This window comes from Neopelma chrysocephalum, unplaced genomic scaffold, assembly GCF_003984885.1.
Source record: "Neopelma chrysocephalum unplaced genomic scaffold, ASM398488v2 Primary Assembly neopelma1_42, whole genome shotgun sequence".
NCBI classification, from domain to species: Eukaryota; Metazoa; Chordata; class Aves; order Passeriformes; family Pipridae; genus Neopelma; species Neopelma chrysocephalum.
Genome location: NW_020897700.1, coordinates 3760807 through 3781693, shown reverse-complemented (window position 1 = coordinate 3781693; position 20887 = coordinate 3760807). Strand labels below are relative to the sequence as shown.

The 20887-nt window shown below is 37.6% G+C and overlaps 1 protein-coding gene across 3 annotated transcripts in view; it reads right to left on the bottom strand.

The window, feature by feature from the left end:
* The window catches only part of TRMT9B (tRNA methyltransferase 9B (putative)), a 98405-nt gene extending 80499 nt beyond the window's left edge, over positions 1–17906 (bottom strand). For 2 of the 3 annotated variants that reach the window (XM_027676450.1, XM_027676448.1), the window contains exon 1: positions 17817–17906. The gene's annotated coding sequence lies outside the window, so the exon portion shown is untranslated. Of the gene's footprint in view, positions 1–17639 lie in introns of all 3 variants that reach the window. The other variant, XM_027676449.1, reaches the window with a different exon arrangement.
* Positions 17907–20887: the final 2981 nt, after the last annotated feature.

The following is a 20887-nucleotide window of genomic DNA, read 5'->3' as shown; positions in this document are numbered from 1 at the left end:
ACATAAAGACTAGATACAGCTTGCAACAGTGGGATCTCCTGTGGGAGACCTGCATCCCCCACTTTCTTCTCAGCTACCAGTTCTGTAGAGGTGCTGAATTCGCTTCAGCCTCTAAATCTGTCAGCAGGCCTCACCTTGCCTGCTCAATTTCTACTCGAACAAACTGTTAAGATTATAACACCTTTCTGTTCCACTGCTTGGTGCTCACCAATGACTGGCTTATCCTCCAACACCATGAGCAGTCTGAACAGAGGATCAGCTAAAAAGAGCTGATTTGTTCTCTTCAGAAGGGTTAGTTTCCCACAGGATTTCCATGATCCTCTTCAGCTGAATGAGGACGACTCATCAACATAATCACATTGTTGACCTTGGATGCTGCTCAGCAGATGAATCAAATGCTTACTAGTTGTAGAGGTGGTCAGCTCTCCTCTACTTCCTGTAGTGAAGTTGTCTCCCTCAGCCATTGTGGCAATGCTACCTGGCTGGCAGAAGTTCCTGGGGAGAAGGAGCCATTCCACCACAGCACCAGCTGTGGATGAAAAACCTTCAATCGTCCTACTTTTCCCTGAGCTCCGGGTAAATTCAGGCTCACACTCATGCTCTTAAGCTGGCAAGGGCTGATTGCACAGGGAGTGCTCAGAGGTAGCAGTTATAAGACAGCAGAATCTCTCCACTTGAGGCACTGGGCTTTGCCTCCTCCAGTGGAAGGATGTATTCAGTCTGCTGACCTGGACTCTGGTCTGATTCTTATGACTGTGCTAAATAGTTACAACAAGCAGGGAAAGAGACTGCAATGGGCAGTGGCTACAGAAGAGCCTGTCAAGCACTAGAGTGAGGCTTTTGTTTTCTCAGTGATAAGAAAAGGAAAAAAATAACAGTCACAGAAAAGTGAATGGAAGAAGTATTTTGTTTGAGAGCAAGAGCAAAACTGTAGTGAAGCGCCAAAAGACTTCCACTGTTCATGACCAGCAGACAAAACTGTGAGTTCTTTCTCCTCCACGCCAATTCACTGAACAGTCACCTTTGAACCTGGCATTGCTGGTGAACCCTTACAACCAGGTTCTACTGGTACAGAACTCATCCACAGGCTTCCAAAGTACTTATGTGGAGACAGAGCATATGAAGGGAGAGAGAGGCTCAGGTTGTATAGAACACTTTAGCAGAGGAAAAACATCTCTGAAAGAGGAAACTGAAACCATGATTAACAATGACAACAATCACTGACACAGCTTTTCACTCTGAGATGGAAAAAGGGGCTTAAAGTTTCATCAGGCTCACTAGAGCAATTCAGTGAGAAACTGTTTGTATGTTTAGAGACGGGCCTTTCTATTGTATGCAGTGGCAAGTGTATACATATTGTTATAATTTTAATTAAAATAACTTAGAATTTGTGAATATTTCATTGCTAATTGCTATGAAAAATATAATTACTTCCATGCTATAAAAGCCTAATCTGGCACTAATTAAATTATTTGTTTTCATTGTTTTTCAACCACATACATAACAAGGAGCCATCCTCTGTGATTTCAGGAATTTCACCAAATCTTTTCTAGACTATTTCTCCAAATCACAAGCTTGTTTAACATCCACTGTTAATCATTCTATGATTCCCCATTGTACTCATTTCACAGAAATGAGACTGCCAAATATTTCAGATATCACATGTTAACAGTTCTGACTTGTGAACAGAGTATCAGTAGCGGAAACAAAGCCTGAGACTCATTTGCCTATTACATACTGAAAAGAAATTGTTCTATATTCTCTGTACTTGTTGCCATAGTTATAATCTGCTGGTAATTCTACAGATTTTCTGTTAACTAAGACAAACCATAAATATGCATTAAACTGAAAAACAATTCAACTATTTACATTAGAAATGTAATCCACTTGATTCAGTCCTTTAGCTGCAGTACACCAAGTCTGCAAAGGGGTTTACAGGTCTACAAATATCTAATTAAACAGATAGCAAATGAATAAAACCACTAACAACTGGAAGAGGAGAGGGAAAAGAATCAGAAATTCATGACTGATAGTAATGGGTCTATCTAAATGTAGGTGTGATGAAAAGGATTTGGCTAGAAATCAATCACATCTCTTACCCTCAGGTTTTTGACACACAAAGAAACAAAAATATAAATGCAATGAAATGGACACTGCTGGTCCAAATACTCTGCTCTTAAGCAAACCAGAGATGCTGTTGACCATTTTTTTTACTATTCTTCCACAAACACCTGAAAGATGTGACAATTTATCCAAAATATATCACTGAAGTTCAAATTCATTTTAATAAAAGGAGTAAAAATTCCTCCAGTTAGGGTGAACTGCAGCCTTTTTTTTACAGAGTACTGGTAAAAAGTATTTTTGAATACTAACTTCCAATTTTTATAGTTCTGGCTTCTAAGGATAAAAACATGGCTACAAAAGTGTTAATCCACAAATCCCTGTACATGCTGGTATGGGCAGATGCATTATCTTCTCAAGAACAAACTATTATGAATGTGGGAAAAAGGACACAGCTGTATAATTATGATATTTAAAGATACACAGAAAATCCTCACCTCAGCCATTCCTACCACACTCGCCACAAATCCAATGATGATGAGCCCTATAGCAAGTTGGGACTAGATTTTGAAACCTCCATAAGAGTGGGCCACTGCTCATTTCCTATAATCATCCAGTGGTTTTGAGCCACATTTTTGAGCATTTGCACATCATAAGATAGGGAGGCAGGATATGGAAGAAGTACAAGAGGGAGGAAAATAATTAATTGGTAAGCCTCCTTTTCATCATGAGGCAATTTCGAGGACTGAGTATCAAGCAAAGATATATTGCATTTCTTTGCCAAGTTTGATGACAGCTTGTTAAAGCCACTGGGAAACCCTCCTTCAAAACAGTTTTAAAATATGTACTTTTTAAGAGGAAGAGCACCTTTTCATAAGATCTAACATACCTTAAATTTCTATTGCTTTGTATCATACACAAGAAATATTCTTATTCCCACAATTAGCACTTCTGTCTTCTCTTCATAACGGGCTTTCCTTCTCAGAGCCTCTGAAAAATTTCATGGATGCCAATCCCCTTTTTCAGGGCACAAACACTAAACAAAGGAGAGCCCAGACTCTTTATTTTGACTTCCATCCAAACAAATGTCTGTAAATGATAGTGGTATGATAATAAAAAAGCAGAAAGCTCTTATCATCCCTTCCCGTACCACATGAGAGCACCACAGAAGTCTCTGCATCATAAACTTGCAAACTTATTTTGATTTTTTGCTAGTAATAATTTAAATGGAATATTAGATATAATTTAATGTATTTTAACAAATTTTGTTGTTATAACTATACCATGCAGAATATCTGCTAAACTGTGGTAAATAGATGAACATAACTATGACAATATGAGAGGACGTGTAACCTTCCAAAAAGGTTTCGCAGTCCAAAAAATTTCTGTTGGTCTTGAGTGGTCTTCACAATGCTTGGCAGAATACAGGCTCATAAAACCCATCTGACCTCTTCCTTATGACAGGTATTATAAAAGATGAATGGTTTTGGATCCATCTTATTTGAATATATTGTGCAGTAGTATCAGATAAAGCAATATGTGACCTTAAAGCAAGACTCATGTCTCACTTTCGCACCATAGGAGAACATTTAACCTTTCAATACTACTGCATCTAAATTACTGCATAATGGTGGATCACTTCTAGCAAGCTAATACATATGCTAATACATACAACTTCAGATTCTGAAGACAGCTTTGGACTAACAGTCTGCAGAAAACTGAATCCGTCTCTGAAATAACTTCCATGTCTATCAGCAGAACTGAACTCCTAGTCATCCAAGAGTTTTTCTCCTAAGCCTTCTGCCACAGCAACAGACATTCTTTGTCACATCCAGAAAGTGACTTGAACCTTTAGCAGACTTATGAACTGGGCATGGAATCAGTGCTGGAAACTGCTAAACAGAGATGAGGTTTGTACACTGCTCAGAAAGGCACATCCATCACTGGAAATGTTCTACTAGAGACACATTGATATCCCTTTGTATGGATGCTGGTGATTCTGGAGAGAGCCCTCCTGACAGCAATGTGGGGAGGCCCCACCAGCACTGACTCCCCTTTCTCACACAAGCTGTTTTTAAGCTGAGCCACTACCACTTGTCTCCCACATGAGCTATAGATCCTGATGCTCTGTGACTGTGCCTGGCCACCAGCCCTGTGGGCTCACACCCAGACCCTGACACACAGGCTGACTGCCTGGCCTGGCCTCAGCCCTGACTCTTCACTATGGGCTTGCCTGGTGATTGCTGGGCAATGCCTTACCCTGGGTGCCTGACCAGACCTGCCCAGTCTTGCTCCCTGTCTATCCAGGCACTTCCTTCTGCTGGGCCTTGCAACCATGCTCGGCTTCTGGCTCACCTCCCATTGCAGAGCAGCTGGCCCTCACTGCTCTCTATGCTTTTGTTAATCCAGACTGCAGTTATGCAGGATGACAACTTTTCTATAAAGATTGAAGTTCAGCTACATGGCCTGGGATTATAATTGGGTGGGCAATATACAACATGTCCAAGTTGCCCTTACATAGAAAAACAACATAGGATGTGTGGATTCTTGACTGAAGTGAAACCCAATGGATAACTTTTCTGAGATTTGATCTGAACATAAATACTGGAGAAGTAAGATATTTGCAGCGATTTAGCATTTTGTAACTTGTAACAGATTGCCAGCTCTTCTGTGGCTGTAATACCATGCTGAAGAAAAAATTACAATAGCTGTCCACTGTGACTCCAAAATGCTTTTTCCAATCAACCTTCAAATCTTTTCCAATCCTAGAAGGTCCACTTTGGCCACCCATTGCAGGGGTTTTTTACTAAGAGTGCAAATTTCTCAACTCTTCAGCATATTACAGGTCAGGTCCCCTCCCCTATGCTTACAGACACCAGTCTTTTTCTCATCTGAGGAATACATCCAGCCTGAGTCACGGGACAGGGGATGGGCCACAGCAACAAAGCATAATCAAGGAGTGCTGTTAGAGTTATCACCATTTTCAGTCACTATCTCATTCTGTGGAAAATAAAGTATCCTGCATTTTGAGAGAGAATGGAAACTCTCAGAGATTTACTTGTTTTGATCAAGTCAGCACCTGAAGGAGAACCTGCAAGAATCATAGAACCATAGAAAGGCTTGGGTTGGAAAGGACCTCAAAGATCATCTAGTTCCAACCCCTCCACCATGGGCAGGGATGTCACCCACTAGACCAGGTTGCTCAGGGGCCCATCCAACCTGGCCTTGAACACCCCCAGGGATGAGACATCCACAACTTCTCTGGGCAACCTGTTCTAGTGTCTCACCACTCTCACAGTAATGAGTTTTTTTCCTAAAATCTAATCTAAATCTCTCATCTTGTAGTTTAAAACCATTCTCCCTTGTCTTGTGACTATCTGCCCATGTAAAAAGTCCCTCTCCCTCTTTTTCCTAAGTCCCCTTTAAGTACTAGAAGGCTGAAATGAGGTCTCCCAGGAGCCCTCCCTTCTCCAAGGTGCCATTCTTTTCTGTCTCAGAGACTTGGTGTGCTTGGGGAGAATAAACACATCCAGCTTCTTTAATAAATGTTTCTGGGATTATAAGGGAGCAAAGAGGCTCAGAGGAGCAGGCAAACCATAAAATATTTCATTCTTACCAAGTAGCAGTCAGAACTGGGTGTCCAGCCTGAGAATATTCATAAGGTGCAGTTCCTTCAGAGAGTTACACAGTGTATCTTGAAATCAGTTACATAAATTGCTTGTGTGGAAGACATTATCCAATGAACAGAAGAGGTTCACTGGCATAGGGCAAAGCTTTTGGCAGAATACAAGTGTACCTAGTCATGCTACAACAGGAACCTACATCTTTTCTTTGATCTGGCCAATTTTTTAATAATACAACCTATTTTTTTAGCTATTCTCTTGAAGTTGAAAAGGAGCTAAAACCATAGGTCAAGTGAAACCATGACCCTGATTTCCTACATAAAGCTTTTCAATTGCAACTTGGTGTGATTTTTCAAATTTGAATTATTATTAAAGTAAAAAGAACACTAAAAGTCTTCAGGAAAATTATTTTCTCTTCTTAATGTAGCAAGGATCTCCTTAAACTCTGGTAGTAGAATTAAGCTTTCAGTTAATATTTACTCTCAAACTGGTTCTTAAACTAAAAACTTTATATTTGCTATGGTCATATGTAATGTAGGTTTCTAAACTTATAAGCTTGTAATAGCTATGAGATTAGCAAACTAGAAGATGTACATTTGGATGCAAAATATCTATAAAACATTTTAACATCTAAAAAGAAGATTATGAAGTTTTAAGAACAGCTTCTAGTAAATAAAGCAGAACATGAAGTAGATGTTATCAACAACTTTACAAAGCATCCAAGTTTTCCTTAGTACTGAAGGTTTGATACTTTGGAGCAAGAATTTCTGAAGTTTTATTAATGGCAAGACTCTTTAGAGATGGGAACTCAGGCAAGGGGCCGCAATAACAACATTTAAAGTGAAGCATCACCATAGTTCTGGTTAACTCTAGAAGAGGCATTGCTGCAGTTTTTGATGTCATAAAGACTAGTAAGAAAGGCTGGAGAAGCAGCTGAAGTCTGGAAGGTATGTGTCCCATCTCAGGATGACATTTCTTGACAGACACAGTGCTTCTGTCTCTAACTTTCACAGCCCCTACCCTGGCAGGAACCAGACAATAACAAAGGCCCAGCACTGTCTTGGTTCTCTCCTGACAATGGCGACAGTTAAAGAAACGCTTGAAGAAATTCTGTTTCAAGAGCCCCTGCTCAGTAGGTCCACTAAAAATATTATCATGAGATTATTATATTTTTTCATTTAAAAACCCTAAAAGGTCATCTTCTATGCCATAAAAGAGGCTAATTTTTCAATGACCCTGAACTAATATTGACATGGTATCTCCAAATGTACTTTCTAAAGAGAGAATTTCCTCTTTTACCAGATTTATATGTTTTATAAAATGTACGATTTCCTATTAAAAACTGATAACAATAACTAAAGCCTACTTTCATCCTTTTAAAGCATTTAAAAGAAAATCTGTAAAATGTTACAGTAATATCTATACAAAAAGCTGGTTTGACAGCAACTGTGTATTTCGAAAACCAAACATTTTTATACATTAGGTGACTGTGATCTCTTCTTGTCTATATTAAGATTTATCTGTTTTCTCAAGTAATAAAAAAGAACTGAAGGAACAACAAATGGTACTATTAATGTACAAACTGTCCATATGGCTTGAGTTTATATCTTTCTTTATCTTTTCTCCCCTCTCACTTTATTCTCTGATTCTATTAGCAAGTCAACTTTTGCACTTGTTGGTGTGTGGAAAAGATTATATGCATAAACCAATTAGAGGATTGGAAGCGCATTCCTCCTATAAGCTAGAAAACTAGTTTACTCGTGGTGAATGAGCTAATTGAGTACTAACAAGCTGGCAAGCTTTTTATATACACCACAGACAACTAGAATAGTCAGGCAGAGAATCTAATCTATTACATAAGCATTACACAAGGACATTAACTGGCTCTTTCCTGCAGCAATGCCAAATCTAATTCAGATATGCTCTGGTTTTCATTATATCACATCCTGTGTTAGCAGTTAACATGGAAGACATAACTGACACAGGTTATGTGTAAGAGCTTATGCTAAATAAAACATATTTCTGAAGAAGCTGTCAAGGTACTAAAAGCTAACATTGTAGTTCCACTGCATTTTTCTCGAGGTCAGAAAATTACTATGAACACTGGACTTCCTCCATTAAATCTTTATCAGAGTAAGCATTTACCTGATCATTTCAAAAAGCAATAAATTCTATTCTAGAAATTGATGAGCCTCAAAAGTTCGAGAGATCTAGTTTAGAATGGAGCTTATTGTCAGAGATCAGCTGATGTATCAAGCCCACACTTAGCTCCTGCCCAAAGTGAATCCTTCTGTCAAACGTCACTAATATATTAACAAGTAGCTCTTGTACAAATGTTCCCCCTTAACCTCTGCTAAATCCTGCTTATCCCTGGAACATGTCCCTGATGACAAGGTTGAGCAGCTGGACAAATTATGGCTCTGTTTTTTCATTTAACTGGAAAGGTTTTCAAAGAAATAATTAAACAATAAAGCAAACTGCACTTGGTGGGCATGTTTTTCTGAAATCTATGAGATAAAATCTTAAGTCTGAAAATGTCAAAGACAGGGCTCCCTTGACAAAAAATAGTAGCAGTGGCCATGGCAGATCAACAGATTCAAAGGCAGATTAAAAGGAGATAGCAGAAGATGCAGCCTCTGAACATGGGTGTAATGTCAATGAAATAGACATATTTTCCATCATCTACCTTTGGCTTTGCAAGGTCCTAGTTCCTTAGGAGTTCTACATAAATTGTGTACTCATACTTTTAAGTGAAAAAAAAAAATCAACAGGATGGGAGAGGGAATGGTAATTGGGCTCTGCATTTGCCTTGCTTCCTTTCTGTCATATACATTTTTAATCCAAGTTTTTTACCGATCAGGCTTCTATAGAAAAATTAAATACATTAATTGTGAAGAACGTGCTGTCCAGAGTGAACATCAGAAAGCATTAAAGAGGGGAAAATGCTCTTGTGTTCATCCTAACTTCAATAAATTGAGTCTCTAATCATTGTTTGTGTTAGAAATCAGATCAGATAAGGATCTAAGATTCACAAGACTTTCTAGCAAAATAAAATGCGAGAAAAAACAAGCAAACCAGAGCTCTAATTAAACTGCAATAGCCCTAGGACTTAAACAGCAATAGAAGTACAACAAGCCTAAAAACACAGAAAGATCAAAGAAAAAGCACTGTAGTGAGTCAAGGATGCAACAAGCAGTGAGCATAGGCATGTTGTCAAGGCCAGACTCAGCAATAAGAATCAGTCCAATTCCTTAAAGAGTGACATCACTTTGGCTAACAAAACAGAAGCAACAACAAACATGTTAGCTAACCTCTCTTTTGAATGATTATCATGCTGAATAAGTATATGTGATCTGAGGGATTACATCTGGTTTAGATCAACAACGAGACACAAAGGAATCCCCTGGTGTATCTAATGGGCTGTGCATGAGAGGCCATCTATTCCAGAAGTCTTACAGCTGCTTACATAAAATTATTCAATAAAAATAAGTTCCATGCCATACCATGGTGTTATTTTTCAGAATGCACAATCTCACTCACATGGCAAAACAAAGGTGAATCAGCAAATAATTTCAGAAGAGGCCTGTACAATCTAATCCTGCACTGTGAATGTGGGAGATGAAAGAAAGTATTAACAGAAACAAGACAGCATATGGGGCTGAGAGATATGTAAATATTAGAAAAATCACAAATAACCTCATACATTATGGTTTTCCAAGTCCCTCTATAAAGATACACCATCTTCTGAGAATGCCCAGATACAAGAGAAAAATATTGCAGAATGTCTAGAAACAGTATCTTCCTAAACCAGTACAAACACAAAACAATCCAGAAAGGAGACTGTAACATGTAATAAAGAAAACCCATAAAAGAAGAACAAAACCCCCAACTCTAATAGTATTACAAACAGCGACAGCTAATGGTTTTGACCAGAAAATGACACACCCTGTACCAGAAATGCCTTCAAAAAACAGGGTACACCACCATCTGCTTATGTAAGCATCCCACTGAAGCTAGTTTTCAGGAACGAGCCTTAAAATGTACATTGCATTTTCCTTCAGCCATGAGGGGTAATCAGCAAGAACTGTGTCTCTTGGGAAAATACGAACTAGATGCCAAAGCACAATTGACTGTAGAACTGTGAGATCAGAATCCTTCCACAGGAAAATAAAACCAGCAAGACAACACAGAAAAATAAAATTGCCAACAGTATCCATTAAATTTGAAATTAAAATCTGGGTGTTCTAGAGTTCAAACACTATTTCCCAAGAGATCTATATATACTGTGCTTTACCTGAATGTTGAACAATCAAAATGCTAAGCACTATTACAAGGAGAGAATCAGTGGACATAACTCTTAAACCAGGAGAATATTTCCAAAATTACTCTTAGGTCTGTGGATAACAGAAGAAGAACTAAAGCAACACCATTTGTCCTGTCATCACAAAATAATGACTCTCTCTTATCTTCCTTTCTGTTTTCTTTCTTCTACTATGAAAATAGAAACTAGCTGCCTGAAACAGATACACCAAGTTTCTTAAGAGGTAAATGAAATTAGGGATATGCAAGCATGGTAGTTGTCACAACAGCAAATTCTAAGATTCAGGATGGTATTGAATTAAAGATAACTAGGCTTTCAGAAACATCACACAATGCCTGCACATTATGCCAGTTCTGAACTTACTAAAAAAAAAAATCCTCCAGTGCAATTGCGGAATTTCACCTGGTTCCTTACACTACAAACTTTGTATATCTTCTAGTGGGAGAGCAACTAGAAGTATATTCCTTAACAGCATTCTTCAAAACAGAGCAGCACTGAACACAAACAGAAAAAGCAGTTAAACCAGCCTAGCACGTTTCAGACATTTCTTGGTAGACACTAAATTTTATATAGGGATTGACCTTAAACTACCAGTCACTCGTCTATATTCAAAATCCTAGGTGTCTCATAACATGAGATAAACCATATTCATAAGAGATAAGCTTTTATCTCTCAGTTGTTTATTGTATCAAACAACCTCATTATGGCTGATGAACTCTCCACTTCTGTGCCTGCAGTCACTTTGCAAGAGATGGAATAGAATAGAATTGTTCACAGAAGATATGATAAATGTATTATTCTTGTACTACAGGAAAATGCTTACCAAAAAAACCCAAAATTAAAAAGAAAGAGCAGATGGAATACCGAGTTAAGTCATAAACTACTGCAGAAAAGGCAGGACAAAGATAATGATCAGAACAGGATGAAGAAATTTCAGAACCAGTTCTGTAAATACATAAGCCAGTTCCCCGACAAAATTCCAAACTGCAAGGAGGGATATAAAAGATAATTAAAGAAAGAATTTGGAAGTTTGATGCGTTTGCTCTCACAAGAGTAAGTGTAATTGAATTCTTAACTAGCATTTTCACAAACAGGACATATTAATAAGAAAAAATTATTTTCTCTCTATCTGGTCAGCACAGCTAATTTTCATAATTTTGGTTTTTAATTGCTGCAGTAATCAGGCTGTTCAACACTATTAACAATGTGGTGCTGACAATGAATTTTTTTTTTAACCTTCAATCACAAGAGCAAAAAGCTTTTGTCAGTTATCTTCAAATTTTCTCTTCGACCTTTGATTTTACATACACTACATCCAAACACATAACTTCTCTGAGTATATTCAGTATATTCAAAACAAAACAGGATTATTTATAAAGCATCATAATTTCATTTTGCCCAATTACCTTTTCACCTAGATTTTTGTTCGACTTCCTCACATCTAAAAAAGAGAAGGGATACTGATGTTTGAGGGAAAGACTAAAGAAAAAAAACAAGTGTCTGAGCAGCAGGAATGATTTTGTCTTCCTTGATTAGCAAGCAAAGGAAAATTAGCTATCACAATATGCATTGTTTTGAAGCATCTTCAGACAGATTTCAAATTTCTTTCCCTCTCTGTCATTATTAGTTTGGTAAGCAACATCTCACCTGCCCACACAAGATCCTCCAGATCCACTCCTGGTGAGGCAATATCCAACTGAATGGAATAGGGGAACTGGCCTCACATATTCCTGTTGGTCTAGCCACAATCTTAAAAAACCAAAATAGAAGTAAATAATTTTGAAGGAAAAATTTCAAGCAATATAGCCAAACCTTTGTAAGGTCACTGGTTTTGTGTCAGTCTTCAGGGTTTCATTATGCTTTAATAAAAAAAAATAAATATCAGCATTAACTGGGTATGTTAGACATATTTTTTTAATCAAGTCAATTGCAATGTAGAATTGCTCAAACAGGAGACTTTACGAAAACCAAAAACAGACAGTCTTGCATTTATTGCAAACACAATGTTTTGTCCACACATCCCAAACAAACTCTCCCCTTAGTCTCCAAATGTCTGTAATGTTCTACAGGATTTCTACTCACTCCTCTTCCATGCCTCCTCCCATTCACGGTCTGCAAGACAAATTTTCAATTTAATCTCCATGAGATAACTGAGACACACTTTAGAAAATCCAGGATTTCATAATTTAGATGTCTCTAAAATAAAATTAATAACAGAAGAGCTTTCCTATCTATTATCTGAGCTCTGCAACCGCAGACAAACAATATAGCAGCAATTTATATCCATGGAAAGATGGAGAAAATAATCCTGGAAACCATTTCCAAGCACATGAAGGGAAAGAGGGTGATTGAGAGCAGTCAGCATGCATTTGCAAAGGGGAAATCATGCTTTACCAATCTGATAACCTTCTAAAATAAGGTGAATTAGCCTGTTGGATGCAGGGAGAGAGCAGCTAAAGCCGTTTACCTCAACTTTAGTAAGGCTGACCCTATAACATCCTCATATACAAGCCGACAAGTTAAAGGCTAGATAATTACACAGTGAGAGAGATTGAAAATTGACTGAATGGCCAGGCTTGGAGGGTGGTGATCAGCAGCGCAAAGTCCAATTGGAGGCAAGTCACAAGTGGTGTAATCCAGGGATCATTACTGGGGCTAATGCTGTTTAACAGCTCCACTAATGATGTGAATGATGTGACAGAGTGCAGCTCAGCAAGTTCACAGATGAAAAACTGGGAGGAGTGGCTGAAACACCGCATGGTTGTGCTACCACTCACCGGGACCTTGACAAGTTGGAGAATTGGTTCAAGAGGAACCTCATGAATGTTAATAAGGGGAAATGCAAAGTCCTGAAGAAGACTGTGAAGAAGAATAAACTCAGGTATCATATACACTAGGAGTCAGCCTGCTGGAAAGCAGCTCTGCAGAGAAGGCCTTTGGGGTCCCGGTGGACAACAAGCTGATCACAAACCAGCAGTGCACCTTCAGAGAAACAAAGGCCAACACCATCCTGGGCTATGAACAGCAACGCCTGTAGGTCAAAGGAATTGATCCTTCCCCTCTATTCAGCACTGGTGTGGCCACAGTTCGGAGCACTGCATGACCAGGTCTGGGCTCCCAAGTACAAGAGAGACATGGACTTAATGGAATGAGTCCAGCCCAAAGACGATTAAGGGACTGAAGCATCTCTTGTATGAGGAGAGGCTGAAACTCTACAGCCTGGAGAGGAAAAAGCTCAGGCTCATCAATGGGCATAATGGGTTGGGGGGGTATAGTTCAGTGGCAGAGCATCGTCCGTACTCATCATGAGGGAAGTCGTACTAGAAGAACTTTAAAGGTCCCTTCCAACCCAAACTATTCTATAATTCTATAAATACTTGATGCGAGGGAACAAGGATGAGGGAGCCAGACTTTCCAGTATTGGTCAGCACCAGGTCAAGTTGCAATGGGCACAAAGAAAAACACAGGAGAGTCCATCTGAACACAAGATGACACTTTTTTACTGTGCGAGTGGTCAAATACTGGCACAGGTTGCCCAGAAAGGCTCTGGAATATCCACCTGTGGCAGTATTAAAAATCTAATGACCACAGTTCTGGACAACTGGTTCTAGCTTACACTGCTTGAGCATGGGGGTTAGTCTAAATGATCTCAAGAGTTTCCTTTCAAATGACATGATTCTGTGATTCTCTTGACATACATTAAGATTAGAAACAGTTTTTCCCAAGTGCAAGGCAATGGTCCCTAGTACCAGGGGATCGGTTGCCAGAACAGAGACTTTCCAACCTGCCTATCTGACATAGGCATATGAATGAATAAGTGAAGTTGATGAGTCAAGGATATCCTAAAAGCAGAAAAGGGTGTTTTCAGATAAACCCCTGGGCTATTGTCCCTCCTTATATTAAAAGGAGATTGGTAAGGACATGCTTGGAAGAGTTCTATTACTGAGTGGATAATTATATAAGTTGTATACTGTACTACTGCAATTTTAATAGGGAACACACTGTCAACACCATCTTTATAGGCAGCAGACTACAATCCCCAGGCAAGATAAAATCTGCTTTTTTTACCAAGTTTCTGCAGGCATTGTGGAGCAAGCTGACTTGGAAACTGCTGCCTAGTGCCTAGAGGAAGATAATTCTCACAGCTTGCTTCACAGGCCTGGTTGGAAGTCAGCTGAAACTTGGGAGGAACCAGAAGCAGATGACTTGCTGATTTGTGTTACCTTGTCTCTTTGCTTTATGCTTTTGCCTTGTTAGCAAGGTAGCAGGTTTTAAAATCATACCTAACTTATTTTCCAAGACCTTGAGAAACTATGATTTTGATACTGTGGGTTTTGGCATGGCTGAAAAAAACCCAGGAAAATGCTTGATATTTCAATTCCAAAATGTTATCTCTGCATAATCTAGAGTATGAATTTATAAAAGGCCAGCTGTTACATGTTATGCAACTCTAACCCAATATTTAATTGAATTTAAGGAATTTTGCACTCAGTAGGGGGATATAAACTGAGAATTACCCATACAGACAGGCTTTACAGCAGAACAGCCCATACCCTACATTATCACTTATAATTTAATTAAACAAATAATTGCTGCCAGAATATTGCAATACTTGTCAGATCATTCATCATCTGCTGTTTTGTCAGCAATGATATAAAAATTAGCCAACAACCATCATTACTTGTGTATATTTAGCAGGAGGTTAATTTCAACCAATCAAAAGGGATTTCATAATTAAAATATTTAAAGATGTGCAGGCATCCTGACACTTCAAAAATTCTAAAATTATGTGCATGGGAAAGGTAAGAGAGTGTACATACAAGTGATGAGGTATTCTCTTTATACATAAAAATAGAGCTGAAAAGCTGAAGATTTATGTAAATGGATTAGGAAAGCTGTAGATTTCTCTCCCATTTGCTTTGTTTGCAGATTTTACAGTGCCTTGATGTTACAGCAGTAAACCAGGATGACTGTGTTTAGCCTATTTACCTTCTCTTGCAAGGACAAATCCATATTAACCATCTCTACACAAGGAAGAACAGCACAAAAGACCACTGCAGCAAAGTATCAATGTAAGGGTTGGATGATTTAATACAAACTGTGTTGTCTGGCAGGAACTTGCAGTATCTGGAGCTGCACTTCCTAGTTTTGGCATGGCAGAGAATATACTGCCCTGTTCTCAAAAACTCATATAACTTTATTATGAAATGCCAATATCAGAACAATCTGCCAACCACAGTTTTAAAACCACAGTATTTACAAAGTGATGTAAGATGAATTCCACTTCGATTTCAGATTCACAATATACAAGAAGGCTTCTTATATTGTCTGCTTTTAAGGCAACAAAATATTTTTAGGTTATGATAGTTCTCTACATACACAATGTGTCCTAGAAGAAACAGTATGAAACTTAACATATTCTCCAAGCTCTGCAAAATGCCACTCCCCGCTCTGTAATATGCTACCTACTAAGAAATAGGCTTTAAAATACCTGGTGATAGAGAGAGGGTGACAAGAAACATAGAATGAGAGACAGACTTTCTTCATAATTACTTTCACTATAAAACATGCAAAGACATCAACAAAGTAATATTGATTGCAGCATCACTAATTCACTAATATCACAATATATCACAATGTGACTAATAGGTTGCCCAGAGAAGCTGTGGATGTCCCATCCCTGGCGGTGTTCAAGGCCAGGTTGGATGGGGCCTTGAGCAACCTGCTTTAGTGGGGGGTGTCCCTGCCCATGGCAGGTTAGAAATAGATGATATCTAAGGTCCCTTCAAACTCAAACCCTTCATGATTCTATGATTGTAATTCCCCCATGACTTTTACTCCCAAGATCTTTCATATTTTACCACCCCATCCCAAAGGAGATGGTAGTAAAAAAAACATGAAGAGGAAATCAACAGCTCCTAAGCCCACATGGTGGAGTGCTAAGGGGGCATAGAAGCACAAGCCAAACAGTGGTAGTTTTAAAATATTCTAGCTATATTTAAATAATGGGACAACTGCTTAATTTTGCAAGCATCAATACAGGCCAACCTTGACTGGAAGGCAAAGACATTCTATGTTTGTAATATTTACCTGAGTATGAGCTTAGTCAGTAGACCCAGATTTGAACAAATTTCACTACTGAGAAGTCAGTAGGTACCACATTTAAACAGGGCATGCAAATGAAAGCTATTATTATTCTTCACTAATTGTTGAGTTTCCAAGTGACCTCAGTATTTTACTGTAAAAGACAGGAATAATGAATTATCTCAGGTTGAAACGTAAAATAAATGGGAGCATATCAGAGTATATTATAACTCAGAGTTCCTAAACTACACTGTAACTCCTGATTTTCCAATCATCCTTTGCTCTTTAGAGTTTTATAAAGCCTCTTCAGAAATAGTTTTGTGATTGTGTTTATTCTGCCTGTTGAAGAAACTGTGCAGTCATTAACAGCTCGGTTTGTTGAGGTAACACTGACAACATGACATTTGATATTAGACAAAAAATGTAAATTTGATGTTAGAAAGTTTTGCCAGGTAAAATATATCAGTGCTATACTATGAAATAATCTGTAAATAGTTCTTAAAACTGATATTAAAAAGTTATGGTAGTGCTATGCCTGCTACAGTGTTCTAAATGTCTTCTATAATAAGCAAGGAAATTCATAGTTTAATTTAATAGTGTAGCATGCCCTGAGGAGAGAAAAAGTATTTTCAACAAAGAGAAAACATCTGCAAAGACACTTATTTATAGAGCCATGTGATAAACAGACTCATGTGCTCATTAAGTTAAAAAAAATAACATTCTTTTCTGATGAATTAACAAAGCTACCATGTATCGTAACTTCATAAATCTGAGTTTCAAGATTTCTCATTTCAAGATTTCTCATGTATTTCTTTGGTTTTGCTTTCCTTTATGTATCAACCTTCTCAGTATTGTAACACAATTCACTATTCTGGTTTGAAAAGCAGTTAGATATGTTTTTAATTTCCACCACAAGCAAACTAAGCTTTGTTAACAAGTGGACTTTCTTCTGTGTAGCACTTTTAAATCAAAGATTGCAAAGGTTAGCATGAGGAGAATCTACACAGTCAGAGAACTGAAAAAAACCAAAATGACTATTTTTTATTTTATTTTCTTATGCAAGCATCACGGCTGAGATCCAGTTCTCCTACTCTGAAAGCTATTCTGAGTCAACAACACAGTAGACAACTTGGAGAAGTTGCAACAAATTAAAAATATGAATTCTTATTACTGCATCTTATACCTTACAAAAAGGTTCTGTTTCAAGAAAATTTTCACCAAAAGTTATTCAAAAAATACTTGCAAAACCACAATAACTAAAAAAATATGCTTTTTCCTTTGACTTTTCTGGACACCAAATATGCTGTCAGAAGGCAACTGGCTAAGCAACAACTAGCAGGGTCATACATGTTTGCAGATATAATGTTTAGAATTGTAGCCAGGAAAAAAAAATAGAAGAGTTCAATAAAAATAAGGTAGATAATTCTTAGTCTGAAGAACAAGAAAAAGTTTCTCACATGTTTGGACTTCTGCTAAGGGACAGTTTCTCAAGGAATACAATTGCAACTCTCATCCTGGGGCATTTAAAGTTCAAAAGCTGAATTACTCACAGTAAAGCACAGGCAGGGAGAGGGACTGCAAGGCCCAAAGACCCATCTTGTCTTCCATGACTTTACAGCAGAGTTACTAGATGTGAGGTCCAGTTCATCTCCCAGATTTAATGTAGAATCAGAATCAACTGTTACAGAATCACTAGTTTTTTAGACACGTTCCTCCTTCAGACATACCATAGCTTGGGTGAATGCAGCTCACTCAATAGGAAAGTCAGGCAAGTTTTGTGGGACAAGTATTATCTTCTACAAGACCACCTGACATAGTTGGAAAAAAAAGAAAACAACCAAGTTTAGGGCACACCATTATTTCTTCTGGTTTGAAAGGGCGAACAAAGGTTTGAACAAATGGATCCAAGTTTATTTTACCTATTTTTTAAAATTGCACAATTTGGAAGAAAAATGTAATTCCCCTATGGCAAGGGAGAGCCAATGAGGTAATTAATATGGCAAAGAACAACACAGAGAAACAGAACTGCTACTGGTAATATTAGAGGTTCTTGTGAAAGACAAAGAAAGAAATGATGTGGAAATGATTACAGATGTTAAAAAAAATTAAACACAACCATCATGGAATTCAAATGTCATGAGACACAAAATTGATTACTGTTTCCAAGAAAATATCAAGAGAAATAATTTTCTTGGTAATTCCATTCCAGATGAAAGAGTGATTTATTAACACTGAAGAATTGTACAATAACTGAGCCCTGAAACCACTCGGCAAATCATTTAACAGAGTTTGGCAAATAGTATCAGGAAATGCTTAAAAAATGTCTCTCCCCTTCAAGACACAAATCACTGCATTATGAGTCTGAGAAACTAAAAAATTCTTTTTGTTAGCATTAGTTATTATAAAGATGAACTATTCCAAATTTTATTTAATTTCAAGTTTTTCTACATTTTAAATTTATATCTTTTAATCTTCTTGTTTTATTTATTTTTCCCAGAGTTAAACAGTTGATCACATACCAACTACAGGAGCTGACATGGAAATGTAAGGTACAGCAGGAAGTGACATAAGTAATTCCTTAGGTAATCTCTGATCCTCTATCAGGGTCAAAGCATGAAATTTCTAATAAAACACTATTTCAGAAACTAACATTCTTCAGATGAGACTAAGATTCTTGTCCTAACAGCTTCAGTAAGTTTTAATAAGTTATTGGAAGAGATGCCCACTCCAATGTCAAGATATGAATCTCATGTAAAGGTGCATTTTTTGTCTCTCAGATCTTTGCACTGCAGTATCAACTAGGCATTATGCATTAATTCATGTCCTAACAAGTCATGTTGCTGACATACAGCAGTTTGTTCCACCCCAAAGGGGGGGAAGGGGAGGGGGGGAGCAAAAAACCTCAAGTGCATCATAAATTATTTAATAAATATATCTTGAGATGAAGGGTACATACAGAATGCAAGATAAAGAGACATCTTAAAGGAAAAATGGCTTACAATATGTACTGTTACAAGTATAATCAAAGCCTAGCTAGGCCTTCAAAGACTGAAGTCATACAAACACAACCTCAGAAAGTCCTTCTGCACTACTCCTGAAAGCTGTGTAATGGAGGTATGCTCCATGGTAAATCTTACTTTATTGCTCTGTAATGGCAGTATTTTTCAATGTTGTACTTACCAGTGCTAACACCATTCAATAAAATCATTTAGTACTAAATAGTGCTGTGTGAGAAACACCAAATAGCACCATGACCAGGAAGGACACCTGTCAAACATGTCAAACACTGTTTCCCTTATATACTCATCTTATAATGTGAACTCTGATTATATTTATATTCTGTTGCTATAAATTAGTTTCCTCTAATCGATATGAAAAGTTGAAGTTTTTCTATGACTTTTCTCTTTCCACAGAGCTTTGCTCAGATAGTCATTGGTCCATGACTGATATTATTCCACTGAAAGCACATTATCATTGAATAAACACGAGCTGCCAGAAATTGTGGATTTGCACAGAGGCATTGGGAAATCTGTGAGTAGGCTTTATTATGTGTAAGACGGACTGCACAAAGAAACACTACTCAATGAGCCAAAACTTAAGATCTTAAGAGTTGCTTAAGAGTGAATACATTTTGAGAATACAGATCTCTAGGCTTTGCTAATATGAAAACCTTATTTGAAGTATAGTTTAGCTATGATAACTTCATTATGAAAAATGTTTGTTTTATAAAGATTAGGTATTCATTAAAAAGAGTTCTTTCTACAAGTATCAAATACCTATTTGTATTACTTAAATAGACTGTAAACCAACAATGTAATTTTTCTTACTAAAACCAGGTTAGAGGTACTGTAAGGGTCCTGCAAGACACTAGAGAATACCTCAACATCTTAATTCTTCTTTTTACTCTTTTCCAATTCTTCACTGACATGCTTGTGCACAACAGCCTTCTATTTGCCTTTTTTTTCTTTGTTATACATTTTCAGCTTGTACATCTCTCTGTAACTGAGTCAACTGGTTTTTAACACATACTTAATTAATAATGTGAGAATGATGGATGCAGTTGCATTTTACAAGTTCCTGGAAAGCTGTGGAGTTTTGATGACCTAACATTCATCGCAGACCTACACTTCTTTTGGCATTAGTTTTCTAACCAGAACTTGTTGGATAGGATTCCAACAAGCAGAGTGAACTCACATTGCAAACATCATCCTGAAATTTGTGCTTGGTAGTTAGTATGTCATATGTGTGGAATATTTGTGTGGTGAAAACAGTTTACTCATTTGGCACAAAAAGAGATGATAATGCCATTCATCAGAAAAACATACAGATGGCAGTTGGATTGTTCATATTCTATATTCTCTCTCTCAAGTAAAGTTGTCTTGTTTGCTTTTCATGATGATTCATCTGATGCTGCCTGGTGGGCAACTACAGTGCTAAAAGCCCTGTGGGCACAGAGAACACAGCCTGGCAGGCATAGCAGGACTTCTCTGATGTCCAAATTCACACTTTCAGTAAAAGCTAACACATTTCCAAATGCATTCTTGTCTATTCTGACTGCCTTTCCTGAGATGTCTCTGACATCTTTAGTCCTGTTTTCATCTGGAAACATTTTATGCTTCTGTTCGAACATCAGTTAATAAATCTCGTAAATCTCTTTCGAAAGAAGGATCATTCTGAAGACATTTCTTGAATTTACTGTATCTATTCTCTTGCTTGGTGTATGTTCAGTATGAGATCAGGAAAATCTGGAAGACTCACTGATTGACAGACTGACAAATTCTACCTAATTAGTACTCAC